Below are 14,527 nucleotides of genomic sequence, written 5' to 3' on the forward strand. Positions count from 1 at the left end.
GTTGTTTAAGTTGAATGCTTCCATGTTTATGCAGAGGTGGACCTTGTAGACCATGTTTGACCCTGATTTGACCCAGGGCGCTGCCTTGATCTTCTCTGATTGGCTGAGTGAAAACCACATGGTGCTGGGATGCAATTCAAAATGTGTGCAGAAGTTAGTAATTTTGGTTCCTCACCCTGTGAAGGGTTTTGCTTTATTGTTGCCAATCCTATCAATTCCTTTAACAGAGCTGAGCATTATAAATGAGGGACCTGTCCAGACAACTGGTTGTCCTACCAAACTCTGGTTGAGCATCTTTCTAGAAAGCTAAAAAAAATTCCTTCATATAGTGTAATATGTTGCAGTTTGAAAACAGTCTGCCGTACTATCCACACTGGATTCAGGCGTCACCCTGCATGGATGCACATAGTGCTCATAACGTCCCTAAATCACTGACACTATCCACCACGGCGTTATTCCATTCATTACACAGCACAGCTGCCATGCTCATTACTGTAAGCTATATGAAGAGGCTGGATCGGTCATCACTGGCAGTAACGATGACATAAGATCACTGGAGGCACTGTGGCTTTAAATGTTTCTTTTACCAGCCCCGAAGTGGGAACATTTAGTTTATATCTTGATACTTCTGCGTACACTCTGAGATAAATTAAAGACAGAGGCACACGCTTGTCAGCAGGCAAGGCCGCCCCGAGGTCTGACAAACTTTAAAGTACAGTGATGGCAATGGGCTTAGTTCCCAGTCACAGTGGGAGACCTCCTTCCACTTGAAACAACTCGGCACATTCAGTTCAGTTACATGTTGAATGAGTAAAAGAAAGTAAGACATAATACTATGTTGCCAGACTTGCCTTAACTATTGGGGGTAAATATTTAAATGAAAGAGCTTCCCCTGGCATCACATTATTTCATTTTTTCTTACTGTGATGTGAACGTGAGTTAACTTAGCTAGGAGGTCAGTGCGTCTAGCTCTGTTGTCCCCAATCATGCCAAGTGTGGAGTTTGTAGGCCCTCGGTGGACTTTAGAATCACTTCTAACATAGTGAAGAAGAGGGCTGCTGAATTAAATATGTATTGATTTCATATTTTGTTTAAAAGAAGCATCGATAGGATGTATATTTGTGTCATGTTAACACTGTTTTTTATTTCATCATGATAGTTCTGAACGTCTTTGTTACATTAATACTTTGCTATATGTGCAAACTGGAATTTGGTTGTAAAGGATTCAAATGCTGAGTCAAGGTTAATGAGGAACAACAGGAGTTTAGAAATGCTGTGCTCATGAATCCTCCAATACAGCAAATCTATTCGCTGATATTTAGCTGTAAATGCTGCTTAAAGCACTTTCCACATTACTACAATGTGGTTTTAAATCTTTTTGATCCTGACATTGTGTGTGTGGAGTCCTGAGTTTTTTTAACAGCTCAGAAACTAACTTCACTCTGATTCTTGTATTGATACCATGAGAACTGCCCGGCTGCAAATTCCAAATAAGTCAGTTTGAATTTGTGTTTGTGCAATAGATTAATGTCCATTAGAATACATGAGTAAGATGCATCCAGAATAACTACTTAACATTGATTGTCTGTGAATGGCTTGATGAGACACAAATTTTAACGTCATGCTCATGCGTGACATTAAAAAGTGTCCTTATGTTTCATGCTTTTTGTCATTTTCCTGATTTTTCACCTCCCTTTTGCACTTGAAACTATTATTCAATGTCATATGGCATTTGGCGATGTCTCAAGAAAGATGCTGGAGCTTGTATTTAACACTGATGATATTCCCATAAATCAAGAGGATGTAAAAGCCTTTCAGCCTAAAAGCTGAAAAGAAATGTTAGATTAAATACCTGTAAAGCCACATAAATGTAAATTTTGAGAAATAACTTTAAATTCCTCAGGTTGTTAAAACCTACATCATAACACAACTGACATGTCCACACTGTCTTCAGACTTAGTTAATCATCCCAAACTAATACATTTCATGGTTTCCAACAGTGGACTGCAAAGATAAGGGGGAAAAATAGCATATTTCAACTGTTTATTTAAATTGTACATTGTGTTTTCTTTCTCTTTTTTTTTTTTAAATTCTTTTCAATTTCGGGATATGTCGGATGTCTTTTCAATTTACTTTACAGCCAGAAAGGTTAGAAACAGTGCAACTCAATGGATTACAAACCATTCCTTTACATATCCAACCAGATACAGTTCCTGTATTCAAAACCAGCTCTGTACCCTTAGTACATTTGCAATGCAAAACTATAAATGTCTTAATCTAATTCAAAACGTTAGAGTTTTGTTCTTGTTTCCTAATAGAAATGCCTGGATTTCATTTAATTTCTGTCATACTGTTTTTCTTCCTTCTTGAAAATCACTTCATGTTATCATGTTGTGCTCCATTGAGCTATTCTGTGTTATGTTACAATGCCATTTCCTTCTTATGGTGTAGCTGGTTTAAAGTGAAAAGAAAATACTCGAGTGTCTGATAAATTGAACTTAAGTCCACTGCTTGATTAAATGCGCAGGCAACACGATGATCCAACAGACTGAAGTCAAGAATCGCATGCCTCACATCAGTTGTTCGTTAACTATCAATTTACCATCCTGTCACTGATATTCCGGTGTTCTCTAGCTGTAATATAATAAAAGTGAGTTCTCCTGCTATTTGAAGGCAGAAGATGAATCAGCCAGCAGTCTTGGAAAGCATCCTCTAAACACGTCCAGAGACGCAACGTATACACATATATATGGAGAGCCACATATTATGAAACCAAGCTCGGCCACAGCCCTGATAGGCTACTTTGTTGCTGTGAACGCTAAACACCGCTAAGCACACGCTAATCCTGGCCGGTCCTTAATCTCCTGCAGACAGCACAGCACTGGCTGCACGACCGTGCCAAAGAGACCCTTTACGCGCAATCATCGCTGTAATCTCGCTGTCTGCGTAAAGGCGCTGCACTCCTGGCTGACCTAACTGTCTCCGGCTCTCCTCTCGGTGGGCTCTGTGATACTTCGTGGTGTTTGTGCCATCTAGGGTTATCCGCCGCTCCATTGCAGTCTTTCTGGCGCAGGGTGTTCGCGCCTCTCCATCTGCTCGCTCTTGGACAGCGGTATAACTCCCGAACCACTGAAAACAAAACCTAACTTTTATTTTTTATTTTCTTCGGATGCACCACCGCCTCCTTTTCGGCGCTGATTTGGATACGCGTCCAGGAGTCACCGAGAAGCAAACATTTACAAGGACATGGACACACGAAACTACGGCACCGCGGGGAGAAAACAGGAAAAAAAGACACCAGTCTGTGCCGCGTAACTACACTCTCGCATGGAAATATACAGACGAGCCCGCACGGCAGCGAGCTAGTTATTTTTACTTGAAGGGAAACTACAAAAATGCTGTGAAGCTCGGTGTCGCAGCTTGGCTCCCGGCAAAAGCGCAGGTTCTCCACAGCTTCTGCTGGTAAATAAAAAAAAAAAAAAAATTGTCAAGAGCGAAAGAAGAAGCGATATGCGGCTGGACAGGCAGTTGGTTTTGCACTTCGTCTTCTGGAATTAGTGGAAGAATGGGAAGGGAGCGGCTGTAGCCTCGATCCAAGGGGGGAAACAGAATATATTGTATAAAGCCTGCGGTGGCACACAATGGATAGTTATCCGACGGTACAGGTAAGAAATAATCTTAACTGTCTGGTATGTGCCGGACTTGTGGCCGTCGTGCACCCCGGAGAGATTAGATCTGCGCTTATAGTTTATTGCGTGGCTTTTTCATACATCTGTGCTTCATGTTTTAGTTACAGTTCGTTCTCTAATCTGTCAACACTAATGCACCGCTTTTGATTTAAATACAACTGATCTAACGACCCGGCGGCTTTAGAGCCGCACATCATAATGACAAGGCGGTGTGTTAATGGGATGAAGGGTGGCTCACACTCTCGGACAATTACAGGTATCCACGGAAAGTAACCTGGTCGGTGGAGATTTCAGTTGGTCGCGGATGTTTTTTTTTTTTTTTTTAAAAAAGGTTTATTGTGAAGGGAAAGGGATGCTGCGTTTGCACGTAGATCAAGAAAGCTTGGGGGGGTAGTTGTGTCCGTCGCATACTAATCCTCGGTGTGTATAAACGTGCGCGTTGTGTGGGTCTGCCAATCCAGTGTTTTTGTATGTGTGTGTATGTGTGAGTGAGTGAGAGAGAGCGTGAGACGGGGAGAGAGAGAGAAAGAGGGAGGGAGGGGAGGGAGAGATTAGACTATCTTTTCAAAATGTTCCCCTGTGATTACAGTGGGTTGAGACGTTTATTAAACTCCCTTTAAGTTGCACGAATAGTCTGCTGAACCTCCAGAGGAGAAGACCGAGGCTTTTTATCACGCGTTCAGCGTGTGCCATCAATTCTATTAAACTCCCTTCACCTCCTGAGAAAATATTGGTTTGTGCGCGCACTCAAACGCGTCTGGTTAAGGGATCGATGGCCGCCATGAGGCACCAACGCCAACACCCACTGTAATCACCTCCCTCTCGTGGATTACACGCCGCTTGCGGGATCGCAAAACAGGAGAGAAAAGAAAAAAATAAAAAATAAAAAAAATAAAAAAAACGTGCCCGGAGGGTGGTTGACTGCTGCTCGGCCGGTGGAGGCTGATCAGCACCACGGACAGCGCAGGGCAAGTCAAGCTGCGGCAGAAGGGAGTTCTCACTCCCACCGTGGGGCTTTTATCGACATTTCAATAGCTGTTCTTTCCTAAAAATAATAATAAAAAGACGTAGGTAAAGGATTTGACTGAAGTATGCCAAGAGGCTTTCCTTGAGCAAAAGAACAAACAAAATATACTCTATTGGACAGATTCAACAGTCTTTATCACGCAAACCGAATTATTCTGACGCAAAATGACTCACTGACAAGTGCACTCCAAATTCAAGCCGTAGTATTATTTCCAGAGCCACTCTAATTTCTTTCAGCAGATCTTCCTATGCAAGCCTGCAATGAAAGTGTCTGAGGGGAAAAAACACGGAAATAGCTCATCTAAAAGGAGAATAACACGACAAATACTTTGTTTTGTCTTTTGCACCATTTATCTATCGGTGTCCATCCAACACATACTTGAAGTGCTTGATCTCCATTTACTACAGTTTATTGAAGCTCCTGCAGTTTTGGTCTTTCTAGTTTTGCAGAAAATAACAGGTCATATGTAAAGCTTAAAAATGCAATAACTGATGCAGAGAGCCAAAGCAAATCTGAAGTAGCTAAGTAAACCCCATCCGAAAATCCCGCTGACACTAATGCACAATCTGCACTAACAGAAACAGCTGGTCTTTAAAAATCCAGCTGTGACACAGAGCGTTTCCCCATAGTATGGCGGCGCCTTCGGGTCACGTGACTAAATAAGGCATAGGCTTGAAAAAAAAATCATCCAGTATTGTTGTCTATTCAGAACTCTTTTATTTATTTATTATTTTTTGACAACACAATTTCACAATAGCTTTAGAGATCATAGGTGTAATGGCTGTAGAAAGCAATGCTGGTTTATGTAAATGGATAATACCGAATTACTATGCAATACAGTTTTTTTCTTCTTTCATGTGAGTCTTTGGCTTTTTTTTGTGCAGTTTTAGTTCCCCACAGTGTTAACACTGCGTATGGACAGAAATCACACGCTTTTGTCTTCTGACAAGGAATTAGTGAGAGACTCATCACCTGTTAAAGTTGTTAGCAAATGCACTTAGCTAAAAGTTTTTTTATTTATTCATTTATGGAATGGTGTGATCCACTTCCTTTATGTTATATTTTGATCTCTACCAGATTCTATTGTTCCAGATTCTATAAATATAAATAAATGCTACACTGTCATAATATATATGATGATGATAAGTTTATATCGTGAATTGACACGCAGTGTTTCTGGTCCCCTGGTATTTATACTGTTGGTTCAACATTCACCTTATTTTTCATCTCTGTTTTGGTCTCCACCAGTTCCTAAGGGAGATGCATGTGAATTCTAGCCTAGCTTGTAGCCTTGTGCAAAAACCGAAATGTTACCACGAGACTTGTTGAAATGTTAGAACCAAAGACACCAAAAGCAATCACATATCATCCACTCGCTGATTTTCTTCCTACTAGCCTTCACTTTGTTACTCATTCACAACGCTTGGAGCAAAGGGAAACTTACACCACCTCTTTTGTTGTACCGGACTTGTTGTTTCCACATTCTGGGAAGTAAAAGCAAGTTTATTGTCACGGGGATGAGGAGATTTGCACAATCCTTTGTTTGAGGCTTCACCTATTGTATTTTTGAGAACAAGCATCTGCTGTGTTGCTTTGACTTCTATCATTCTTTTTTTTTTTTTTTTTTTTAAATCTGTCTCTTTAGACTCCTCTTACATTATGGAAGTAAAATACTACATTGCTGGGGTACAACTTTATATTATATTTCCTCGAGAAATCTACTTCTATATTCTGCAGCCACTACAATTAATACGTGCATAATGTTTCCTGAAATTAAATTTCATTTTATGATTGTCATGACCTGATTCTACTTAAACTAGCACTGCAAATTCCCAGGCAATATAGCTTTTGTGCTCAGTACATTACTAATCGTGTTTAATTTGAATTATTGCAGCAGCTTTATGACCTGCTGGCCATTAGCTGTTTTAGGCTTTTTGTGTGTTTTGCCTGCTAAATATGGCCTTTGGTCCTCTTTAAACTAGGCGTGCTTTCTGTTCCAACCAGAAAACAACAGGAGCAGGAACTGCTCAAATTATATTTCCCTCTGTTTGCATTCGTTGTTATTCATGCCGTTTTTGTTTCTCATTGCTAGCAGTCACAACAGTGCTGTCATCGGGGCTCATCTGATATCTTGGTATCGCTAGCATTTATTGTCTGTCAATGCTTGATGCCGGAGTGATGCTGGAGGGTTAATGCCTTCCGTCGAGACTGCTTGGTGAAATTGATAGCCTCGCTGTGACAGATGAGATAACCTGCAATCGCAGGCAAACGCAATTTACGGGTGCAGCAGATGGATGCTAAGGACGCACTCAGAAGTAGGGCAGTTTTACCTTGGGGAATAGCTCGACGTGCACAGAAGGCTCCCGCAGAACGTTCGAAAGTTGTTGTTTTGCAATGGAAATCATGAGAGGGAGAGGCGCGAGGAGCGAGAAGGGGAGGACTATTTTATTAAACTCTGCTCTCTGTGAAATAATAGAGGGGGGATCAATTCCTGCCAAGGCCTGATTCCTGTGGAATAGCTCGGATGGAACGCAACTGCAGTTCAAAAATTAAGTGGAAAATGACTTGGGATTTAGCCTTAAACCCTCGGTGGTGTCCACGCGCGGCTAGAAACCCAGAGCTTGGTCCCTTTCCAGAAAACTCTCCCCTACGACTTCGCTCGCTCACCTTCGCCAGCAGAATGGGCTCAGAAAACACAACAAATAAATAAATCCGAAGTGAACGCGAGGCGAGGCAAGGACGGGCCGGCATGCAAGCAGTCAGATGCGTTTGAAGTGTCGTGAGATAATGAATATACGGCAAAGCGCTACTTGGGAATAGAGCGCAGCTGCGGGGCATTTTCATGGGCTTCTTCACCTCAAATTGCCATGCATTACAGGGAGACATTTCCCTAATGAATTTAATCATCGCTCGCTGTTGTCACTGAGTTGGTCTTTTGTTTGCATGCATGCCTGGCGACCGCGGCCCAGCTGCTTGAGTGCAACATATGTAACGAGTGAAGCCGACAATTGATGCTGTGTTTAACGACATCAGCTGTATGGGTGGAGAACTCAGATGTAGCTCCAGAGAACGTATTATTACTCCCACCCTTAGGCAGCACGCCACTCAGATATTTAAACGCACTGCGACCTAACATCCAGTGGTTCAGCTCATCCCAAGCCATCTGAGTTTGGTTTAGTGTGGGTGATTGTGGAGGCCAGGTCACCATGCAGCACTCCGCCAGTGCTTCTCATAGAGGTCGGGGTATGTTTAAGCTCACTGACTCTCCCGCTAATCTTAACCCAGATCCGACAGTGTGCCTCTGCAGGGTGCAGTGTTAAGTGTTGTGTTGATTTCTGAACATGCCAGACAGCCCGTCCTCAACGCTTCCTCTCCATTGTCTCCCTCTGAGTGGTGTTTTGGTTGGTTCTTTGCTGACCACTGATTCACACAGTCTCCTCAGAACAGTCTGCTGCTTGAACTCTGAGACGCATCGGCACAGACTCTAATCTGAGCTGCTGTTAATTGTCGATTTCCGAGGCTGGGAACTCAAACTTCTCTGTAGCAGTAACTTTTAGTGTTCTTTTCTGGTGTACTCATGAGTAAAAGCTACAAACAACACTTCTACTGACCTCCATGTTCTATAGTCATGATGGACTGTTTCTCTTTATACTTCAACAGTTAACACTATAATTTGATTTACTGGAGTTGCTGAATAGGGACATTTGCTGTATCCTTACACCACCCCAGCAAAACCCGGCTGATGCTCTCAAATACATTATGACACAGAAACACAAATGTAATCAACTTGCAAAGCTTAAGTGCACATTTGTCTCCTTAAGGGAGTCTGTCTTGTCTCAAGTCCTTATTGTTTCTTAGCCCAACAGGTTTCATTCCTATTCTGACTGCAGTCACCGTTTTTATCTCATACTTTATCATAGTACTAAATCATTCAATGTGTAGACGTGTGCAACATGCTTTTACTGACTTGCATTAGATATATGCATGACGCTAAATAATAATTGCCCTGGTCTTTGGTCAAAGTCGATTTATTTAATGTTTAAAAAGGAGGACTGGTTTCGAAAACTAATGCCGATTCAGGGCTCGCAGGGAATTCTGAGATGCTCACACAACAGCTGCGTGTACAGAGATGCACATTCACATAAAAAGACAAACCTCAGGCGTGGATGTTCTGAAAAGGACAATTTGAACCGGTGGCTTTCAGCGTTTAAAAATTTGGAGGATTTTGTGCCAAATGCCTCCAGATTGTCAAGTGTGGGTTCTGGAGCTTCCCACCAGCGGAACTTGAATGGAATAACCCTGAAGCCTTTTTTTTTTTTTTTTTTTTTTTCAAATTCCATCTGTAGCTTTGCTTTCATGTGCAGTAAGTCACATAACAAGCAGCAGCAGAGTGTAAGTGTGAGCCACCTCCATGTTTGCTGCAATATAATATGAATACAAGCTATGTTGGGTAGATAAAATACAGCTGGACTCAATTCATGCTGTATGTTTTATTAATCTCTGCAGGTTTAATGATGTCTAGACATTAGGTCAGATTAACAATACATGTAATATGGGTAAATGTCTTGTGGAGGTGAAGACTGTAATCAGCGTTGGCTGTAGATCGTGGGGTCCTTCAATTCCTTTAATTGCAAACGCATGAAGTAAAGTATCCTTCATGTACCAAGGCTGCAGTATTTAATGCAGAAGTGTAGTTATCTTCCCTTTCACAACGCTGAAAGTGATATAGTTGCCTCTCATGCACGTAGGTAGGTTAGTTGTATATTATTTGCTGCGACCCTACTAAAAACTGGGTTAGATGGCTACAGATCATGACACATTCAACAAAGAAGCTTCCTGCTACAATCATCAGTCCAATGGGGAGTTGATTATTTTCAGATCAGCTGATGCCAAGTTCAGTATGGTCGTTGTTTTCTTATTATCTTACGGCTGTAATGTTCTCCCTGCACAAAAAACACAATTTTCTGCTGGACATTTCTCATTCCGGCTCCTTGAGATTCAGCCTGGGGAAGTGAACAAGGACACTTAGTGTTTTTCAAAAGTTTCCCAAGTGTCTGGTATCCTTGGTGCAGAACGTGCTTCTTCGTGGGCTGCTGTTAGTGACTCAATATTTATATATATCTATATGTTCTTATATCTATATGCTCCTTCAGTTGTTTTAGAGGAACAAATATTTAGTGATCACGCTTGCATGCATGTGACCTTTCAGTATTTACTTACACAGTATGTCATATTGTGTTAGCATCTCATAAGACGAATATTGGAGGTCTTAGCAATATAAAATGCTCAAGAATGTGACGATGAGCTGTCTCAGTGTAAAACTACCTCTATAATGCATAGGACGGCTGAGAGTATGCCCAGAAAATAAATAAGAACAGAACTGCTGCACACACACTTCCCTTTGCCTTTGGGCAGCAGCTTAACTTTTTCAAAAAGACCCGTTTTGGCTGCTCTTAGTCCACCTGCCTGCACTGTGGCTTCTCCTCTCTGGTCACAGCAGGAAGCGCTTGACTTCAGAGAATATCAAAGTGAGCTGCAGAGTCTGGAGGGCGCGGGACCTACAGTCAGGTCCATAAATACTGGGACATCGACACAATTCTCATCTTTTTTGGCTCTATACACCACCAAAATGGATTTGAAATGAAACAAAAACCAAGATGTGCTTCAGCTGCAGACTCCCAGCTTTAGTTTGAGGCTATTTACATCCAAACCGGGTGAACAGTGTAGGAACTACAACAGGTTGCTAATGTGTCCCATTACAACAACTTATACAATCATAAATCACACTTTCACTTTTTAATACTTGGTTGCAAATCCTTTGCAGTCAATTACAGCCTGAAGTCTGGAACGCATAGACATCACCAGACGCTGGGTTTCATCCCTGGTGATGCAGTTGCCTCTACTGCAACTGTCTTTACTTCCTGCTTGTTCTTGGGGCATTTCCCCTTCAGTTTTGTCTTCTGAAAGTGAAATGCATGCTCATGTCAGCAGTCACATCATCAATAAATACAAGGGAACTAGGTCCATTGGAGGTCATGCATCCCCACGTCATGACACTACCACCACCATGCTTCACTGATGGGGTGGTATGTTTTGGATCAAGTCGGTCTTTGTGTCATCCGTCCGTATGATGTTGTTCCAGAACTGTAAAGTTCTCTGTATTCACTCTGGTGAAGTCTCCTCTTGATTGTTGACTTTGACACACATACACCTGCCTCCTGAAGAGTGTGCTTGATCTGGTCAACTGTTGTGAAAGGGTTTTTCTTCACCAGGGAAAGAATTATTCGGTCATCCACCACAGTTGTTTTCCATGGTCTTCCAGAGCTTTTTGGTGTTGCTGAGTTCACCGGTGCATCCTTTCTTCCTAAGAATGTTCCAAACAGTCTATTTAGCCACACCTCATGTTTTTTGCTATGTCTCCGACAGGTTTGTTTAGATTTTTCATCCTAATGATGTTTATATCGCTGATAGTGACAGCTCTTTGGATCTCATGTTGAGAGCAACAGCAACATATTCCAAATGCACTTGAAATGAACTCTAGACCTTTTATCTGCACATTTACAAACTGTTGTAGTTCCTACACCGTTCACCTGATTTGGATGTAAATCCCCTCAAATTAAAGCTTGAAGTCTGCAGTTAAAGCACATCTTGCTTGTTTAATTTAAAATCCATTTGTGGTGCTGTATAGAGCCAAAAAGATGAGAATTGTGTTGATATTCCAGCATTTATGGACCTGGGTGATATTAGACAGGCGACGGCTCCCTTCCTCTGTGAAACACAATTCAGAACATTAGGATGTCGCCACCGACTGACCAATGCGACCGTGGGGACACAGGACGGGGGTGGTGACTATGGATGTGAAACTTGAGACTTCAAGTCGGTAGTGGGGCATTTGGCGGGGCAGAGATTGTGGAAGCAGTGCTGACGACAGTATGTCTGGTGTACGGCTCAGACGCTTGTCACTATCAAGACAAAGCACTTAAAATACATGATTTATGCCGTGGGTCAGATTACAATTTACAGGGCCTACATTCATCAAAATTCATCATATCCTCGCCTCGCCGTGTTTCATCTCCTTTCCATTATTTAATTTCCAGATTCAGTACGGCGTTCTAGTTTCACTGTGTCCCTTTTCTCCTCTCCCACATGAATTCTCTGTTGTTGTTGTCGTTGCACTTTTGAATACAGCAGCACCCGTCATTTAATGGCAGGTTCATTTATCAGCAGTCAGCAGTTCCAGCGCACTGATGCTACCGGATTTTTCTTCTCTTCTTTTACATTTATTTATTTTACATACGTAAAAAGCCTCTGAGCGGAGGATTTCCAGGGATACGCTGCGTCTCATACAGGACAGAAGTATACTTTGTGTTCTTTAAGGGAGATGGGACAGTGTGTGTGAATATGAATAATGAAGTACTGTAGATCTGAGGTTTATAAAGACATTAGATTGTTACATGCTGAGTCTGTTCTGCAAATGACACTCCCCAGTTGACTGTGACATGGATTGCTGTCAACAGAGTTTCGGGGTGTAATGTACCCTCGCCTGTTACAGTAAATTGCAGCTCACAGGCTCCATGTATCACAGCCTCGCAGGGGAAAGGTGTAAGGAACGTGTGCCAGCGTGCCTGCTATAGCTGTGATTCGCCCTGATGCAGGACACCGTTCTCGCTAGTAAGAGCTGCGGCTATGCTGGTTAGTTTCTCACGGTCCACTATGATTTTGCCAAAGGGACAGATGCGTGGACCTCAAAGCATCCTAGAGTTACATCCTAGAGATTAAGCACTAGGTTTTGAGCAGGCAAGGTTAGTCGAACCCAAACGGCATCAAATCAAGGTCTTCTCAACTGTAACACAGTCTTCCTTACCTGCTGTGCTTAACGTTTGCAAGCAAAATGCCTCACAGTTAAAAAGGTGTAAGTTGTCTTAAGAGTGCATACAGTACGAGTACTTTAGAATTGCCAGTCGGCACTTATGTGGCCCTCCACAGGGCTGCAACAGATCCTCCTCCTGCCCTCTCCCAGAAGGGTGCCCCCCACTCGTGACGTAGTGAATACGACGGTGCCTCCAGAGTGTCATGTGTTACAATCACTGATTGTACGGTTGTAAAGCAAAGCAGCTGTTTCTCACCCGTTGTGTTGTCCATAATGGCCCACACTTGTTAAATCCCTGAGAGGCGAACGAGCAGAACGCTTCTTCGCCCACTCACTTCATTTGTGAATGGAAAAAAAGGGTTGAGAAGATAAAAAAAAAAAAGTTAAGGAGCTGAAATCGAAATTGATCACATCATACAGGGACTGCAAAATTAGCCACCACTGGACAATAAACTCAAACATGCAGCCATTAAAGTCATAAGGAACCTCAAATAAGAGAACAGTTTGACTTGATTTTAGTTTCGTGCACATTGTTTCATGAAGCAATGCAGTGGTGGTAGAAGGTGTTGGCTTTACCTGTTGTGGGAACACACAATCAGTAGACAATCATTATTACACTTTCCAGGATGTGTTTATTTATTTTTTTTTTATTTCCCTAGCCTCCAGGATTAAAGATGAAAAAAAAAATAATATAGCAGAATGTTGTTAATGAGCAAACCGCTTGTTAGCTTGGGAACTGACTGGCCTGCAGTAACATTTATTTGCTTCCAGTGTGTTTTCTCTGGGAGATAGTTTGAAATAATCCTGATGAATCTGCTTGTGTCTACGTGCACATATTGGTCACAGTGCGGGTGGTAATTAACTCAAAGTACATCCTCTGTGGGGCATTCCCCACTCACCGCTGTCACTTGTGCAACTGCAGTCTTTCAAAATATCCCATACACCGGTTGAACATCCCGCATTGCTGTGACATCCCCAGTCTTCTTTCTCCAAATATGTAGCTCCAAATTCTCTCACAGCCGCCCACATCTCTCCCCATTTGCAGCGTGAGAAAACACAGCCGTTGCTGAAGTTATCACTGACAGCATGACAGCAGCTCCTTCAGGACGGCTCTTCTTACTCGCTCATGTGCACTGGGCCCCAAGGTTTAGCAACAAAAACTGTTTAGCTCCAGAGATCTAAAATGGAGAGCTCCTCATGCCGCCGTTGAGTGATAACATTCAGGCTCTGCTGGGGATGTCGCCGCTGTAAAGAAGCTGTAATTTAGAGAGGGGTTGGAAGAGCTTATCTTCCTAAGCCCCTGAGCAAAATAAAGAAATAGTGAGGGGAAACACACACATGGAAGACAGAAGCAATGAGTCATTGTTGTCGCAAAACAGTAAAAAGAGTAAAATCTCTGCCTGGATGAAAGTTCTGTGGTCGAAAAGAGAGACATATTGATTGTTATTCACAGGATTTTATGGTAAGACACTGAGAGGCACGCAAAATGGGACCAAAAGGTCAATTGCTACTACACAATGGTGACTGTTTTTTATTCTGCTGCGAGGGCTGTAGCAGCAGGAAATGAAAGAAGTAGAAAAGAGATTTGATATTTGGCTTGTCTCGCAATGACAAAACTGTTGTGCTGCCGGGGAACCGCTGAAAACTCTGTGTCGCAAAAGCAACATTATTCTTTCCATGTTCTCCCTCGGTTTCATTTTATCCTTTTTGAATGCAGCTTAGACCACATACATCCTTGAGCGCTACCGGAAGCCTCACAAGGTCTGTGCGTGCGTTCGCGCAGAAACACTATCACCATCAACATGTACAACTCGTAAGGGTGCAGCTTCAAGTGCTCATCATAATTGGCTCTCGAGATTTCAGTTCCAGAGTCATTTATGCCCTGTTATAAATTGCAGTCATTAGGCTGAAAATGTCCCATTCCTGCATTAAAGCTGAAGT

General features: G+C 42.4%; 1 protein-coding gene across 3 annotated transcripts in view; it reads left to right on the plus strand.

Annotated features, from left to right (window-relative positions):
• The first annotated feature begins 2,209 nt into the window (after positions 1-2,209).
• The window catches only part of LOC125023896 (leucine-rich repeat and fibronectin type-III domain-containing protein 2), a 135,721-nt gene continuing 123,403 nt past the window's right edge, over positions 2,210-14,527 (plus strand). For all 3 annotated transcript variants that reach the window (XM_047611458.1, XM_047611460.1, XM_047611461.1), the window contains exon 1: positions 2,210-3,665. The gene's annotated coding sequence lies outside the window, so the exon portion shown is untranslated. The remainder of the gene's footprint in view (positions 3,666-14,527) is intronic.

The sequence above is a fragment of the Mugil cephalus genome, chromosome 17, assembly GCF_022458985.1.
Source record: "Mugil cephalus isolate CIBA_MC_2020 chromosome 17, CIBA_Mcephalus_1.1, whole genome shotgun sequence".
In the NCBI taxonomy this organism is placed as follows: Eukaryota; Metazoa; Chordata; class Actinopteri; order Mugiliformes; family Mugilidae; genus Mugil; species Mugil cephalus.